This window comes from Giraffa tippelskirchi, chromosome 8 (assembly GCF_054371585.1).
Source record: "Giraffa tippelskirchi isolate mGirTip1 chromosome 8, T2T-mGirTip1v1.2.pri, whole genome shotgun sequence".
Taxonomy (NCBI): domain Eukaryota; kingdom Metazoa; phylum Chordata; class Mammalia; order Artiodactyla; family Giraffidae; genus Giraffa; species Giraffa tippelskirchi.
In genome coordinates, this window is record NC_137282.1 from 41,220,574 (window position 1) to 41,237,620 (window position 17,047).

A 17,047-nucleotide genomic window follows, 5' to 3' on the forward strand; every position below is an offset into this window, starting at 1 on the left:
AATCTCATTTAAGGTATTCTGTGACAGTAATTGGGAACTCCATGGAAAACAGATGGTAATATTCAATCTTGAATTACCATGGCAGGACATCATGAGATAAATATTTAGAACAAAACAAAAACTAGGAAAGCATGTCTTGACACAAACCAATGTATTATTAAGTTAATAGTTGAATAAAATCATTTTTCAAAGAACATCATCAACATTAATGTTCTTAAAGCTCTTTGCTGTCCAGTCCTTAAAAATTTAAGCAAAAGTTTCACAAATTTAGATAAAATGAGAAAATTGGTTTTTTGTCCATTCTCTATTCATTTAAAATAAATGGTTGTTGACATATGTGTGTCTGTGTGTTTGTGTGTGTGTAAGAGAGAGAGTGACAGAGACAGAGACAGAGAGAGGTAGAAAGAGCTCTATTGCTACTATAATGCATAATCCATGACGTCTGAGGTGAGAGATGATTCATTCTTTTTCACCACTCAATCTCACAACGAGAAAGTTAACTGGAGTATCTTTAACTAAAAATTAGGTAATGTTGTTTTTAGTCTTATTTGCAGAAATGTATAAGCTATCAGGATTCTAAAGTTAAAAATTATTTTCTCTTTTTGCATCTGGCTTTAAGTCCCTGGATATGTTCCAGTGTCTCCTAGTTTATAGTCTACAGGAACTTGAATAGAATTTGTATCCTACTGTTGTGTGAAAAATGTATAAATCTTAATTATGCTGACTTGGTTTATAGTGATTTTAATCTCTACTATATCCTTCTACTTTTCTGTATATTTAGTCTATTAATTTTTGAGAGTTTGATATTGAAACTCCAACTAAAAATCCTAATTTATCTACTTAAAAATAATTGCACTGTATAGTGGAACTATATGTAACTTTGTTCTGTATTTTCCAAGTCTCCTGTAAATGTATTACATTTTCATAATTTAAAATATTAAAAAGAGAAAAAAAAACTTATTTTCAGACTTAGGCAATGCTTAGACAACCAAGAACTTGATAATAACATGTCTAAGTTTCTGCTTCTTTCTTCCTTCTTATATCCTAAAACATATCTGTTCCAATTTCTATTCAATATAACCAGTATTTCTGTAAATTATAATATGACTATTAGTCAACCTATTGTAGCCGTGACACTAATATTTAAGTTTAGCTTGAATAACCATCAATATTCTCCCTTTGAATAGAAGATTTGTTTCTTAAGTTTACACTGATAAAATGATGTTTTATAGCCATCATCTGTGAAATATCAATATATTTTCTTATAGGTAAATCTTGTGATTACACGGTTCTAAATAAAAAAAAGTAAACTGGAAAGTAAACTGCTAAATTAAAGACCATATCCTCCTTTTTCCAGTGTCAGAATAAACTACTGCATTGCCCATAGCTAGACATTTAAGGAGGACATTCAAAGCAATACATTTTGTTAGATTTTTCGAAAATTGATTGAGATCTGTCAGGTTCATGTCATATTTCCATAACACAGTACAGTTACTGGCACAAATTTGATCTTCCGTAAACACTTGATAATTGAATGACTTTAATTATTCTCTCATCAGCGTATCATTTGGCACAACTCCTCAGGGTACTGACACTGTCATACAAAGAGATGAGGAGCAGCAGGATACGGCTGGGAAAAAGAGCCAAATCCAAAAATCTGTTAGGGTAAGAGAGTTCTGGCAGATTCCATTGGTGGGCATGCAAGAGATTAATTATGTAGAACTGAATATGTCTGAAAGTATCAGGAGGGGACTGTCAAGCCAGGCAAGCAAGAAATTCAGTTTAGAAAAGTCAGGGAAGGACAGACAGCTACCACTCTATCTATGCACACCTCTGTTTTAGACTATCTGTGTATTTAGTTTGAGCAATCGTCACTGAGAGGATTTTGACAAGGGAAAAGTAGTCATCAGAAAACTAGAATCAAATGAGGAGTTCATTCAAAACCTATACATTTGGATTTGTCAGATCATACATTTAAGTCTGTACTTTTAGGAAGGAAAAAAAAAGTCACAAGTGACCATTTATATCAATACCAGTCCTGTTACAGAAAGTAGTCCAACTGTTTATTGCACTGAAATTTTTAATGAGATTTTATGATATTTTTATATGAGTCATCATATTAAAGATTGTAATGATGATGACACTGACAACAATATTTTATTGAAAACAAATTCATCTTTGAAGGTTTTCTGTATTAACATAGACCAATGAAATCAACAATTAAATGCATTTCAGTGAAAGCATTTCCATTAGAGGTTGAAATACGTAGTCCATGTTAGTAGCATCCAGGATAATCTAGTTTAATTAAAAAACACAGGATGAAAATATATAAAAACAATCTTTTCAAGACGTTGGCAGTCAGGCAACGGAGGGCAGTTATCTCTGGGAGATGGAAATCAAGGTGAGCCTTGCAATTGCCCCAGCGTATTACCCAGTGATTGCTTCCAAATTACAACAGATTCCTTAAGTAAGGCAACGTCAGAAAGTGTAGCGAGACAGACACTTGAGCTTGCAAGGCAGAGTGCCAGAGAAAAGAGATGCAGTGAAAGAAAAGACCAAAGATCTATACTGGGTCCCCTTAAGTATTCAACAGTACATAGATCAAAGCAGGTATGTGAGGCAATTATCCTGGTCTGGGTAAAGAACCACCCTTAAGTATTAGAGCAGATTTAGAAAAGGTCAGGCTCCATGGCCTGTAGGTCGAGTACCCAGAAAGACCCTGCCTCAATAGAAGTGAGTAATTAGCCCTAGACTACTGCCAGTTCTAGTCCCTCCAGACGAACTTTAAAAGTAAGTCTCAAAAGAACCAATTTCCAACTAACTTAACAACCTTTCAGAACAAAGTGCAACAGCATTTAGAAGAGCACAAAAATATCCTGCAACTAACAAGGGGCAAAATTCATAATAACTGTGGTGTAATCAAAATTTACCAGACAAGCAAATGAGCAGGAAAATATAACCCCTATGAGGAAAAGGGAAATAAATTGAAAGAGATCAAGACTAAAACAGATGTCAAAAATGTTATAACCTTATTCCATAGGTTTAAAAAGTTAAACAAAAGACTGAACATGTTCAGTGTAGGTATGAGATATATAAAACAAATCAAATTGTTGGAGATGAAAATTATAATATTTGAGATGAAACATATACTGTTTGAAATTAACAGCAGATTAGGCACTACAGAAGGAAAGATGGATTGTTATGAAAATGTAGCAATAGAAACTAATTCAAAACTACTAACAGAAAGGAGAATGGAAAATAATGAACAAAGAATCAGTTAACAATGGGATTTCTTCAAAAGCCCTAACATACATGTATAATTGGAATTCTAAAAGGAGAAGACAGAGTGGGAAACAGAAAAAATATATTTGAGGAAACAATGGTAAAGCTAGTCTAAAATTGACCAAAACAATAAACTCACTGATCTAAGACTCGGAATATGTCAGGGATATGTTTTTCTTTTTGGGGTCCGGGGGTGGTAGAAAACAAGAAGGCTTCTGGAATGCTGGTGAAGTTCTGTAAGTTGATCTGGGTGCTTATACAGATGCATTCAGTTTGCAAAAATTCATTGGCTGGATACTTCTGTACACTAATCTATAGATATATTTACATTCCAATAAAACATCAACATTGAAAAAATAACAGCACACCTTGCAGGAGGGCATTTTTCAGTACTTGTGATGCTTGCATTAAATAGCCTATGCTTCCACAGGCTGTCATAACATGCTCACAATGAGTTTGACAAGATGGAGATCAGAAGGACTATTTCATAATTTATACAAATTTGAATGTTTCCTTTTAAGAACCTGTGCAAAATCTTTCTTCTCTCTATTAAAACTATGGTCATATGAAGGAAGAGTGAGTTTTAGTCCATGCTAGAACACCACTGGTATACTGCAGTCCATGCGGTGGTAAAGAACTGGACATGACTGAGTGACTGAACAACAACAGAACACCGATAATTACCTCCATCACAAATTTAACACATTGTTCAATGTTTCTATCTCTCAGCCCTATTAAAATGGTAGTGAAGTAAAGCTTCAAATAACTGCGCATTTGATATCCCCAACAACCTGACTTCTGTGATGAAGAAGACTGTTTTGAAGAACAGTGCTTTGCAAATATTTTCATTTGCATAGGTTAGCTTTCACTTATTTCACTATTTCCTTTATTGTGTAGCAGCCACTTGTTTATATTTGCTTTTTTTGGATTGTGCTTTTTAGTGCCATACCCATAAAATCTTTGCTAAGATTAATGTTATGAATCCTTTGAGTGTTTTCTTCTAGGGTTTTAGAGTTTCATGTGTTACATTTGAATCTCTACACTTCTTTAGTCTATTCTGTATAATATAAGACACAAATTTATGCCTTTTTTATGGATATCCAGTTTTCCCAACATCATTTGTTGAAGAGTCTATGCTTTCCTCATGGTGTAGTATTGGCACCCATGTAGGAGATCATCCCATCATTTATATATGGGTTTATGTCTGGGCTGTCTATTCTTTTCTTTCAGTCTATATGTCTGTCTTTATGTCCCTACCGTATCGTGGCTTCCTTGGTAGCTCAGCTGGTAAAGAATCTGCCTGAAATTCAGGACACCCTGGTTCAGTTCCTGTGTCAGGAAGATCCGCTCGAGATAGGCTACCCACTCCATTGTTGTTGGGTCCCCCTGGTGGTACAGATGGGAAGGAATCTCCTTGTAATGTGGGAGACCTGTGTTCAATCCCTGGGTTGGGAAGATCCCCTGGAGAAGGGAACAGCTACCCACTCCAGTATTCTGGCCTGGAGAATTCCATGGACAGAGGAGCCTGGTGGGCTACAGTCCATGGGATTGCAGAGTCAGATATGACTGAGCAACTTTCACCATACTGTTTTCATTACTGTAGTTTTGTAATATCTTTTGAAATCAGAATGTGTGATGATCCAGTTTTGTTATTCTTTCTCAAGATTGTGTTGGTTATTTGGTGTCTTCTTTGGCTCATATGAGTTTCAGGGTTGTTTTTCCTCTTTCTTGAAAAAAATATCATCAGTATTTTAATAGGGATTTGTTAGAGATGACCCCCAAATAAGTTACTATCCAAGAATATGTGACATAGTGAATATGCTTACTTACATGGTAAAGGAATTTTGCTGATGTAATGAATATTACTCAGGCAAGGGGTAGCTCCTCTCGGCCATGCTCAGTGAGCTGTCGCAGCCGCTGGGAAACAGTGGAAACAGTGGCTGACTTTATTTTTCTGGGCTCCAAAATCACTGCAGATGGTGATTGCAGCCATGAAATTAAAAGACATTTACTCCTTGGAAGGAAAGTTATGACCAACCTAGACAGCCTATTCAGAGAGGGCAATGGCAACCTATTCCAGTACTCTTGCCTGGAGAATTCCATGGATGGAGGAGACTGGTAGGCTGCAGTCCATGGTGTCGCTAAGAGTTGGACACGACTGAGCGTCCTTGCTTTCACTTTTCACTTTTCACTTTCATGCACTGGAGAAGGAAATGGCAACCCACTCCAGTGTTCTTGCCTGGAGAATCCTAGGGACGGAGGAGCCTGGTGGGCTGCCGTCTATGGGGTCACACAGAGTCGGACACGACTGAAGCAACTTAGCAGCAGCAGCAGCAGTCAAGGCTATGGTTTTTCCAGTCATCATGTATGGATGTGAGAGTTGGACTATAAAGAAAGCTGAGTGCCGAAGAATTGATGCTTTTGAACTGTGGTGTTGGAGAAGACTCTTGAGAGTCCCTTGGACTGCAAGGAGATCCAACCAGTCCATCCTAAAGGAGATCAGTCCTGAGTGTTCATTGGAAAGACTGATGTGGAAGCTGAAACTCAAATACTTTGGTCACCTGATGCGAAGAGCTGACTCATTGGAAAAGACCCTGATGCTGGGAAAGATTGACGGCAGGAGGAGAAGGGGATGACAGAGGATGAGATGGCTAGATGGCATCACCAACTCCATGGTCCTGGGTGTGGGTGGACTCAGGGACTTGGTGATGGACAGGGAGGCCTGGCGCACTGCAATTCATGGGATTGCAAAGAGTCGGACACGACTGAGCAACTGAACTGAACTGAATGAATATTACTAATCAGCAAAGTTGAAATAAGAAGATTCTGCTGGTGGACTCAGTAAAATCACATAGGCCCTTAAATGATAGAGGAAGAGCAGGGAGCAAGAGAGATGAGGCTGAAGAGAGTATCTAAAGACATAAATTATGAGAATAAAAATGTCATAAAGCTAGAAAGTATTTTGGCTTTATTAAAGCTGTTTTACTGTCCCCTAGTTAATTATCTGTACAGTCTACAAACCCTAAATACCAATGCCCCAATCTTTTAGATCACAATGGGAAAGAATTGATATTTTTGGTGAGACTCATTTTTATCTGTATGTGGCTGTATTTTCCTCAGTTCTGTTGTATTGTAAAAATCTTTCTTCTTTTTACGCCATTCAAATCTCTTAGCTACTTGTGTATGTTAGTGGAACACCACCATCTTTCCTAAATCACTGCATTTTATTTCATTTTATTTACTTTAAATAATACTTATTTCATAATTTAAGGTCTTGACTCTCACACAGGTAAAATTTGCTTTTAATCAACCACTTAGAATTAAAGTCATATATATACACATATATATGAATTTTTTGTTTTCCTAATCATTTTCAGATACCTATAACTATTTAGTATAGAAGTATTTATCATAATTCAGAAAATTGAAATGAAATTAACATAATTCTAATGATATACAATTATAACAGATATAGTATTATATAACTAGATAACAATAAGGGTATAAAATAATTATTTTCAACCTCATTTATTAAAAGCAAAGCCTGTAACTTTTAAAATTATGTTATTATATTTAAAATATATGAAGTCAATAATGTATGACTATGTATATCTACATTTTTCATTTTGTTTTGACACGATATTATTTTTTACTTAAGTTCTTATCAGTAGTGGAATATAATAATGTTTTTTATTTCCCATTGGATGTTTTAAATATTTCCTTATATCTGCTTATATTAAAAACAATCTTTGAGAAATTTATATGACTTTTTCTTTTCCTAGAGGCTCAGATGTAAGACATTTTTATCATTAGTGGTAAATAGATCTGACAACATGTTTAGCCATATTGTCAACAAGATTAATAATATCTGTTAAAGGAAAATTAAAAACATTCTTTTTCATCTAAAAAGAAAAAGTAAATTACTGCAACAAATACACTAATGCTGTTAATCCATTACATTTATAGATTCCATTATGTAAATTCATTAGATTTTTATCCAACATCATTTGTTCAGAATAAAGCAATCTTCCAAGACATAAATTGAAGCTTGCTAATGGACTCAGATGTTTATATTTTTTAAACACTGGGAGCAGAAATGCAAATACCATTGAATCACAGATGACTCAGATCATTCATCCACGAATGAAGACAAAAATTTATCAAACAATGAAACGATGATCAGGTGTAAATAAATATCAGAATATTTTTTTCCAAAGAAACGCTACCATTCAGTATAATCTGTACCCAATGCTAATGAGTAAGAAAGTGTTTAATAATAGTTTGCTATGTGTTAGTCACTTCCTGATTCCTAATAATTCCCTGGCTTTGTATGGATGCTGGTAGTCTTGGTTCAAATGAAATCTCTTGGGTTGTCTCCTGACTATTTTTTCTCCTTATTTGTTTTTGTTTTATAGGATTAATACATAAGATAATTATAAATGTTATAAAACTTATTAAAAATAAGAGATGAAAGAGAGGGAAACCTTATTATTTATTTTTATGCTTCAATCAAATTTCAGCAGCTCAGTGACATATGACTCCTATTATCCTGGTTAGAATCCTCACCTATCCACTAAATATACAGTATAGTCTCCAGATTCAAGCCTTTAACCCCGAGACCATTTTATTTGTGATGGTAATGATTTAACGGTCAATATGATAGTTTAGTATTCAGAGTTATTGACAATGTTGATAATTAAAAGGAACTCCAAATATGTTGCAGTAAGTGTAAAGTTATAATAAAAGTTGCCTTTTTCTTTGGAAGTTGATTATCTTAAACAAGGAAGGTATATATTATATTAGAACCACATAGACATGCTCAGTGTGCATTAGGTACACACCCAAAGGAGCTCATCTTCCTTTTAATTAGGTGGCAAAACAAAACAGATGCTATTATTTTATTTAAAAAATAAACCTCAGTGCTTTGTAGAAGTTTCAAAATATTACGTAAGTTAGCAACAGGTCAGAAGCCAAAAACACATGCAAATTGACCTTTAATTTTCTCATTTGTTAAAAAGATACTTTAACTAAATAACTAGGTATAGAAAAGTAAATATAACTTAAAGGAATATTTTAATAAATAAATATCTAGAGATACACCTATGTTACATAAATCTAAGCAAATATATGCAGACTTAATTCAGTTCATTAAAATCATAAACCTACTCTTAAAAGATGCTATCTTCCTGTTCACATATGGACACTGTAAAATAAAATAACATAAATAAAAGAAAAAGAAAAGGAGTAAAAGAATCACTGCATCCATTCTAAAAATTATGGAAGGATAATGCTTTACAAGGGACTTCTCTGGTGGCTCAGTGGTAAAGAATCTGTCTGCCAATGCAGGAGCTGCTGCTGCTAAGTCGCTTCAGTCATGTCCGACTCTGTGCGACCCCATAGACAGCAGCCTACCAGGCTCCCCCGTCCCTGGGATTCTCCAGGCAAGAACACTAGAGTGGGTTGCCATTTCCTTCTCCAATGTATGAAAGTGAAAAGTGAAAATGAAGTCACTCAGTCGTGTCCGACTCTTAGTGACCCCATGGACTGCAGCCTCCCCGGCTCCTCCCTCCATGGGATTTTCCAGGCAAGAGTACTGGAGTGGGGTGCCATTGTCTTCTCCACCAATGCTGAAGACACGGATTCAATTCCTGGGTCATAAAGATCCCCTGAAGAAGGAAATGGCAAGTCCCTCCAGTATTCTTGCCTGGGAAATCCCACAAACAGAGGGGCCTTCAGGGCTATAGTCCATGATGTCACAAAGAGTTGGACACGACTTAGCGACTAAACAACAACATTTACAAACACAAAGTTTCTGCTAAGCTAGGTTTGCCAGGTGGCACTAGTGGTAAAGAATCCACCTGTTAATACAGGAGACGTAAGAGACATGGGTTCAATCCCTGGGTCTGGAAGGTCCCCTGTAGAAGAAAATGGCAACTCCAGCATTCTTACTAGGAGTACCCCATGGATAGAGGAGGCTGGAGGGCTATAACCCATGGGGTAGAAAAGAGTCAGACACAACTGAAGTGACTTAGCACACACATACCATAGATGGGCTATATTTCAATCTATATGGAGATCCTGAGGTTCATTTCACAAGTACTCTTTTCTACAACTTTTGTAACCAGTTGATTGTCCAGTGATTCTATTTTTGAGGAACTCAGTGTAGTGGCACATCTATACCTTTCCAAGTCAGTAATGGACTTCCCTGGTGGCTCAGACAGTAAAGTGTCTGCCTACAATGCAAGAGACCCAGGTTCAATCCCTGGGTCAGGAAGATCCTCTGGAGAAGGAAATGGCAACCCACTCCAGTATTCTTGCCTGGAAAATCCCATGGACAGAGGAGCCTGGTAGGCTACATTCCATGGGGTCACAAAGACTCGGACACGACTGAGTGACTTCACTTTCTAATCTTGGATAAATTGTTTCACTTTCTATTATGGTATTAAAACAGTGTTAAACTAATATATATATATATATATATATATATCTGTACCGGTTGAATTATCTGAGAAGCAGGCTTCAGAATAATTTAAACATGCAAGGATGTTAGAGAGAATTTGGAGAGAACTTCATAAGATTAGGTCAGCCATCTAAATACAACTGAAATCTGAAAATATAAGAAAAAAACTAAAAATAGAATAGGTAGAAAATCTATAACTGCTACGTGCTGTGCAATGTAAGAAATTTCAGCAAGGCTACTACGAAGTCTTTAAACAAAAAACTATCAGAGGAATGCAGGCCCAGGAATGGGTCTACAAAAGCAGCCTTGCTGAGCTTAGTTAATGCCTGGGAGTTCCCTAAGTGGAAGTGTGGATATAGTACAAATGTTGAGGTGGATTTCAAAGCATTGCCACCAGGTCCCTGGGTCAAATATGCTCGCTATGGTTGGGGGGGTCTATTAGGTACATTCCATGACTACATATCCTCATAGATTTATAAACTTTAGGGAAATGATTTCACAAAATTACATACAGCAGTTTTATCAGTGTTCAATAAATACTTGCTATTACTTGAAGTGGTTAAATACTTGTCTTTGAGTAGTGAAATAAGCTGCTGTTCATGTATAGACACAGGATTTAGAAGATTAACAGTATTTAAATTTGCTAAGCCAGAAAAAAAAAAAAAATTGCTAAGCCAGATGCACAAGTACAAACAAGAATGGTAAGGAGACATACAACAGGGAACAAAACTCATTTTTGACCTCCCAGGTCTTTTTCCTAACCTAGCAGCAGTATCAACAGAAGAAAGATCAGTCCTTTTAAGAGGGAAGAGACAGGAAAACTGGATATTTCAACCTTTTCCTGACATTTTCACCAATCACGGAGAATAAATGCACTAAGGCAGAGCAAATACTCAGAAACCAGCCTCCGAAAGCAGACAAGCCTTATAGCACATTTGTGAACAAGCAAGGTATATAAATTTCAAAATCTGACATAATTTGAAATTTTAAATTAGTTAAATCAAAACAATGCACTATCTCTATATGACATACTAGATTTTTACTTAGAATACAATTCAAGTGCAAATTCTTGCACATTCACACATTATTCTCAGGTTCTGTGGTGCATTATTTGGTTATTAGACAAAAGAAAAAAAAAGCACTTGACATTTCTAAGGACATCATTATACTCAAAGATAGCATTTTATACCTGTTCTATGATACTTCAGTTACAATGAACATGCTATGTTCAAGTTTAGACCATACTCAAAGAGTGGCATTAACAAACTTGAATGAATGTGGATGAGGATGCGAGAAGTGCTCAGAGACAAGAACAATATGAAAACTTAAAATGGTGTGACACTGTTGAGACAAACAGGACTATTTTATACAACAGAGCACAGAGATGTTTTTGAACAAGAGAGGAAGACATTCTCTTTATATAGTTACAGATCGTAACCTGCCTATAGTTTTTTGTTTGTTTTCTTTGGGCCTTAATGGGTATTATTGGGAACAAACTCCAGTTCAAAAACAGTATGATATCAATTAAAGGCACTGTAGTCGACAGTCACTGCCAGCACCTTAAATGCTCTGAATCACAGTTTTCATATTCATGGAGCACGGTAAGAATAACTATTTCATAATAATGCTTAAGCATTAAATTTATAAACTAGGCGACCCTTTAGCAACATGGGTTTGAACTGTGTGAGTCTATTTACACATACTTCAGTACCACCTGATCCATAATTGATTGAATCCAGGTATGTGGAACCATGGATAGGGAAAGCAGAATACAAGTTATATGGAGATTTTGAACTGAGTTGAGGGTCAGCACCCTTGACCCACACACTATACAAGGATCGGATATAAGTGCAAAACATTTACTACATGTCTAGGTCAGATTAAGAAATCACAAGGTTATCGTTACCGTCTTTCAAATTCCATATATATGCAGACAGAATAAGAGACACAGATGCATAGAACAGTCTTATGGACTCTGAGGGAGAAGGTGAAGGTGGGACGTTCTGAGAGAATAGCATTGAAACATGTATATTATCATATGTGAAACAGAACACCATTCCAGGTTCGATGCATGAGACAAATGCTCAGGGCTGGGGCAATGGGATGACCCAGAGGGATGGGATGGGGAGGGAGGTGGGAGGGAGGCTCAGGATGGGGAATACATGTAAACCCATGGCTGATTTATGTCAATATATGGCAAAAACCACTACAATATTGTAAAGTAATTAGCCCCCAACTAAAATAAATAAATTTATTAAAAAAAAAAAAGAAATCACAAGGAAAAAATTGTAAATTGTAGAAGGCAACATTTCTCTCACAGAAAATATTCATGGGAGATCCCAAGTTGGTGAAAGCATCCATTTGTTGGGAGGGTGGCAAACCCCAAGGTTATGGAGACAGAAGCTTCTGCACTCAAGAACTGGAACTTGCCAGCATATTTCTTCATCTGACTAATCATCTATATCTTTTTTTTTTCATATTCTGTCTAATAAACTGGTAAACATACAGAGTTTATGGACACATAAACTAGAAATTTCAGACTCAAATTGAACAATGAGTTATGCAGGTGGCAAATGAAGACAGCATTTACCTCTTAATGCCAGCCTCTAAGCTCAATGGTATCAGATTTTCAGCTATTTTTGGAGGTGAGGCTATAACTGTGGATGGAATTAACAGATTTGTAGGCATGTAAATCTTGCTTTTAGTTCATCTGGATGTCTCAAACTTACATTTGCATATCAATTTGGCTCAAGGAAGATGAGAAATGACTGAAAGTCTAGTGTATTTACCCAGAACACAATAAATCTTTTGGAGTTGGAGACATATATATGACCCTCAGAATAAAGCTAAAATCTTTAATTCTTGGCTACATTCTGAACAACGTTTGTGTTCATCTGACTCGCTGAAAGTACAGTCTCATTCATGAAACTAGTGAAGTCAAAGACTCATTATTTCAATCATGTATTAAATTCATTCTACCATAAATTTCATCATTGTCAACTTTAAAAGGGTACACAATGTGAAAGTTGCAAGTTAAGTTTTATCTGGGGCAAGATGAAGACTGTAGCCTAGGAGACAGCACCCCAGATAGTTCTGAGAAACTGCTCCATAGAGGTGGGGGGGATGGTCAGTATATATGTGGTTTTGGTGAAGGTGGGAAACATGAAATCAAGCACATATTTTTATATAAGGTTCCTACTAGTCTCATGTTTTGCTAGTCATAAGGTACAGTCATCACCATGAAGGATTTTAGTCCTTTATTAGATATGGGGAGATACAAGAATTGGTCTCATAAAATTGACTCCTGAAAATTTCTAACGATCTGAAGATGTGTCCTGCCGGCTTTTACTTCTGAGAAGAGTGCCTTATTTCTTCTCTCCACCCTGAATTCCTTTCAGCAAGTATTGAAGGTCAGCAGCTGCCACAGCATATGATTTAATCCTTGTAGAAGTAGATAAGATGGCAAGTGCCTATGGCAAGCACCAATTTGAAGCTGACTTTATTATACACATTAGCTTTCCAGGTGGCACAGTGGTAAAGAATCTGCCTGCCAACACAGGAGACACAAAATTCATTGGTTCAGTCCCTGGGTCAGCAAGATACCCTGGAGTAAGAAATGGCAACCCATTCCAGTATGCTTGCCTGGAAATTCCATGGGCAAGAACCTAGCAGGGTACAATCTATGGGGTAACACAGAGTCAGACACAACTGAGCACATACGCTTTTTTTTCATTATACACCATCCCAAAATATTCTATCATGAGTATCTTACTATTTTTCAGTTAGTAAGATTATATTTTCAGTTATTAACAGATGAGTACATGTTGTTAAACAGTGAAAGTTGTGTAAATATATACTAATGAAAATTCATGATAGTAACTTCTGATAATACAGAGATTCAACTGTTCCAAGTCAGCTTTATTATCTCTACCAGACTAAGGAAAAAAGACTTTTGTCTATATAACCTATATATATTTTATAATGCTCTTCATACTTATATAAATCATATTAGCAAGATAATGATAATATATAAATTCTATTCATTTAAGGGAAAAAATGTATTCACAAAGGCAGGTTGAACCTGTCTATTTTATTGAATACTAAATCACTGAAAAATTGTTCAGAAATCCTATGCTTCCCTAACAAGCTCTGTGTGTGTGTGTGTGTGTGTGTGTGTGTGTGTGTGTGTGTGTGTGTGTATGTGTTAGTTGCTCAGTCATGTATGACTCTGCGACCCCATGGACTATAGCCCGCCAGGCTCCTTTGCCCATGGGATTCTCCAGGCAAGAATACAGGAGTGGGTTGCCATTTTTTTCTCCAGGGGATCTTCCTAAACCGAGGATTGAACCCAAGTCTCCTGCATTGCAGGCAGATTCTTTACCGTCTGAACCATCAGGGAAGCTGTGCATTGTGTAATTGAAAATTTGACTATTCCTTCAAAGCTTCCAGACATTGTTGCTCCTTTTTCATCCCTTTTAACTTTTTTTTTTAATTCATTTTTTACTCACAAAGAAATAATTTACCCAAATATGAAAATAAGGTAAAATGACAACTGATTATTTAATATTCTGATGTGTATTTTTATAAGAAATGATAACTCAAAGCTTGTAATTTTGTCGCTCTGCAGAAAAGCTATCTTTTAGCTAACTTGACTCTTACTTGTGTATTCTTTCTTTAATGAGTTCTTCAAATACCTATGGACATCATCTACTGTAATTAGAGAAAAACTTTAACCTGAACCAAAAAACCAAACCAAACCAAAACAAAATTTTTGAATATTCTGCATTTACCCATTTTCCTTCATATTTTCTCTCCCTTCAAGCTCCACTTTCTTTCTTCTTCTTTTTCTCTTTCCTTCATTCCTTCCTTCTTTCCCTTATTGGCTTTCTTTCATATTAGTATTTCTTTCCTTTCCTTTGCGGTCAATATGTTTTCCTTCCTTCCCTCTCTTTATTTTTTGTAAATTTACGATTTGTGGACCAAGCTGTAAACCAGATTATTACCACTTTTTAAGCACTGACAATATTTATATTATCACATTATAGCCTATCATGCACCATGAAGTTTTGCACTAATGTCTTAATTTTGATAAAGTCCTAATTTATCTATTTTTTCTTTTGTTGTTTATGCTATTGATTTCATACCTATTGATTTGCTAAATTCAATGTCATGAAGCTTTTCATTTATTTTTTTTCAAGAGTCTTAGAGTTTTAGCTTCGTTTTGAGTTGACTTTTGTACAATGGATAATAAGTTAAGGATCCAGCTTCATTCTTTTGCATGTGACTGTGCAATTTTACCATTATGTGTTGAAATGACTGACATTTCCCTACTGAATGACTTTGGCACTATATGTTATTTTGAATAATTGAAGTTTTGAATATGATTTAAAGTTACTTTTCTAAATAGCGCCTGACAGATTATAGCAATTCATTCACCCCTAATTATGATTCAAAATATCACCTCAAAGTTTTGAAATATGTAATTTACTTTAAGGGCCTGGGTTTAGTCATTTGACCAATTTCAGTTTCCTTTTATTTTTCTGAGATAGTTGAAATTATTGGTCATAAACTTCTGTCTTGTAGGCCATGCAAAACAAGATTTATGTGGATTGTGAAAATAGAGAATAGATACTATACTAAAGTTGACAGTCATTTTAACTGACACAGACTGAAAACTTTTTGGTAGTATAAATGGGAAAATGCGCAATGTGGCAATGCCGGTTGGTGAAAGGTAACCCTTGTTTGTGTCAAGTGTCTAAGCTTCTCTCTTATATCTTTAGTTTGCTTGACTGTTAAGATCCAGTAAATTTTAGAGGTCCCCACTTCTAAGAGCTTGTCAGGATAGAAACCGTTATCAACAGACTGGAAGAAAATGCAGATAACTGACATTTGCACAGTAAATTATTTCAACTATTGCAGTTTCTTTAATCACACATTGTATGTCTGCCACTTCTATTAAGAGCTTGATGTCTGGCAGGCATTCTGCCTTATCTCTGAATTTCACTGCTTGTGTTATCCTTTGTGAATAACTTCTAGACATTATGTACATTCTTAGATTAATGTTCAATTAGTTTCATTGCTTCCACATACTTCTGCTGCTCAGAACTAACTGACAATGATACCTGGTGTAATCTGACCCCCGCATTCCTTCTGCTTCTGTGAGTTTCCATAGACAAAGTACCTGCTGCATTTGTTTGTAGAATCTGTTTCTTGATTTAAAATTAAAAACTGAAAGGTTCTCTTTTGTATGATCATATTGAATGTAATATTGTGTTTCTATTTTCTCTTTGAACTCCCTTGCTTTCTCCTAAATTGCACCAATAAAAAGTGGCATATTTTTTTTATTAATGTTTACTTTTAAGTAATGTTTAATATCCCCTCTCCTTAATTTAGAGTTAGAATAAAAACAAGTGTTTATGTTTCTCTTATGACATAACTTTGACTTCTGTGAATCTCTGATCTATGAATTGAAATATTCCTTCTATCCCTATTCTATAAAAACTTGCAACAAACTTTTCTAATCAAATTGAGAAAATGTTATTTTTTTTAAAACTACTAAGTGTATTCTCATGTGAAATTTTTAATATATTAATCAGGCCCTCCTGAGTAATTTAAATACTACATCAATGTGTTTTTAAAGCACTGTTACACATTCATCCCTCCTAGATAAAATCTATCTACATATTTTCTTTGTCAACTTGTGTTTTCTATATTTCTTGAGTCTAATCTACATCTTTAAAATAACAGTCTAGGAACATGAAGTTAACAGGAGTTATTTTCAATTTATTATTTAAGCTCCAACTTCTTGACTTTTGAGTAAAAGTTAAAAGATCTGCCAGTATTTTACTCTGCTTGTTCATTTACACACAATTAAATTTCAAGGCATATGAAAGTTGTTTATGATTTATATGTTAACTAGTATTTGTAGTTATAAACTAAGGTTTAAAATCTTATATATACCTATTCTTTCTGTTTCACCCATATTAGCTATTTTGAATTGATTTTTGTTCAATGTGTGTGCGCTCAGTCACTCAATCTTGTCCTACTCTTTGCGACGCTATGGATGGAAGCCTGCCAGGCTCCTCTCTCCATGGGATTTTCCAGGCAAGAAAACTGGAGTGGGTTGCCATTTTCTCCTCCAGGGGATCGTCCCGAACCAGGGGTGGAACCCGTGTTTCTTGTATTTCCTGCATTGACAAGTGGATTCTTTACCACTGAGCCACCTGGGCCACTGAATATTTGTTCAATAGTTTTAGTTAAAAGATAACATTCTGAGTGGATTAATTATACTAGAAAGCTTTAACA

General features: G+C 35.6%; 2 long non-coding RNA genes across 2 annotated transcripts in view; both read right to left on the reverse strand.

The window, feature by feature from the left end:
* Positions 1-17,047, reverse strand: part of LOC145518628 (uncharacterized) — a 346,657-nt gene that overhangs the window by 27,207 nt on the left and 302,403 nt on the right. The window lies entirely within an intron of this gene.
* On the reverse strand, positions 593-9,371 carry LOC145517610 (uncharacterized). The gene is made up of 2 exons (XR_014062191.1): positions 9,054-9,371; positions 593-5,440 (listed from the first exon to the last, which is right to left on the reverse strand). It is a non-coding gene; the product is annotated as an uncharacterized LOC145517610 (long non-coding RNA).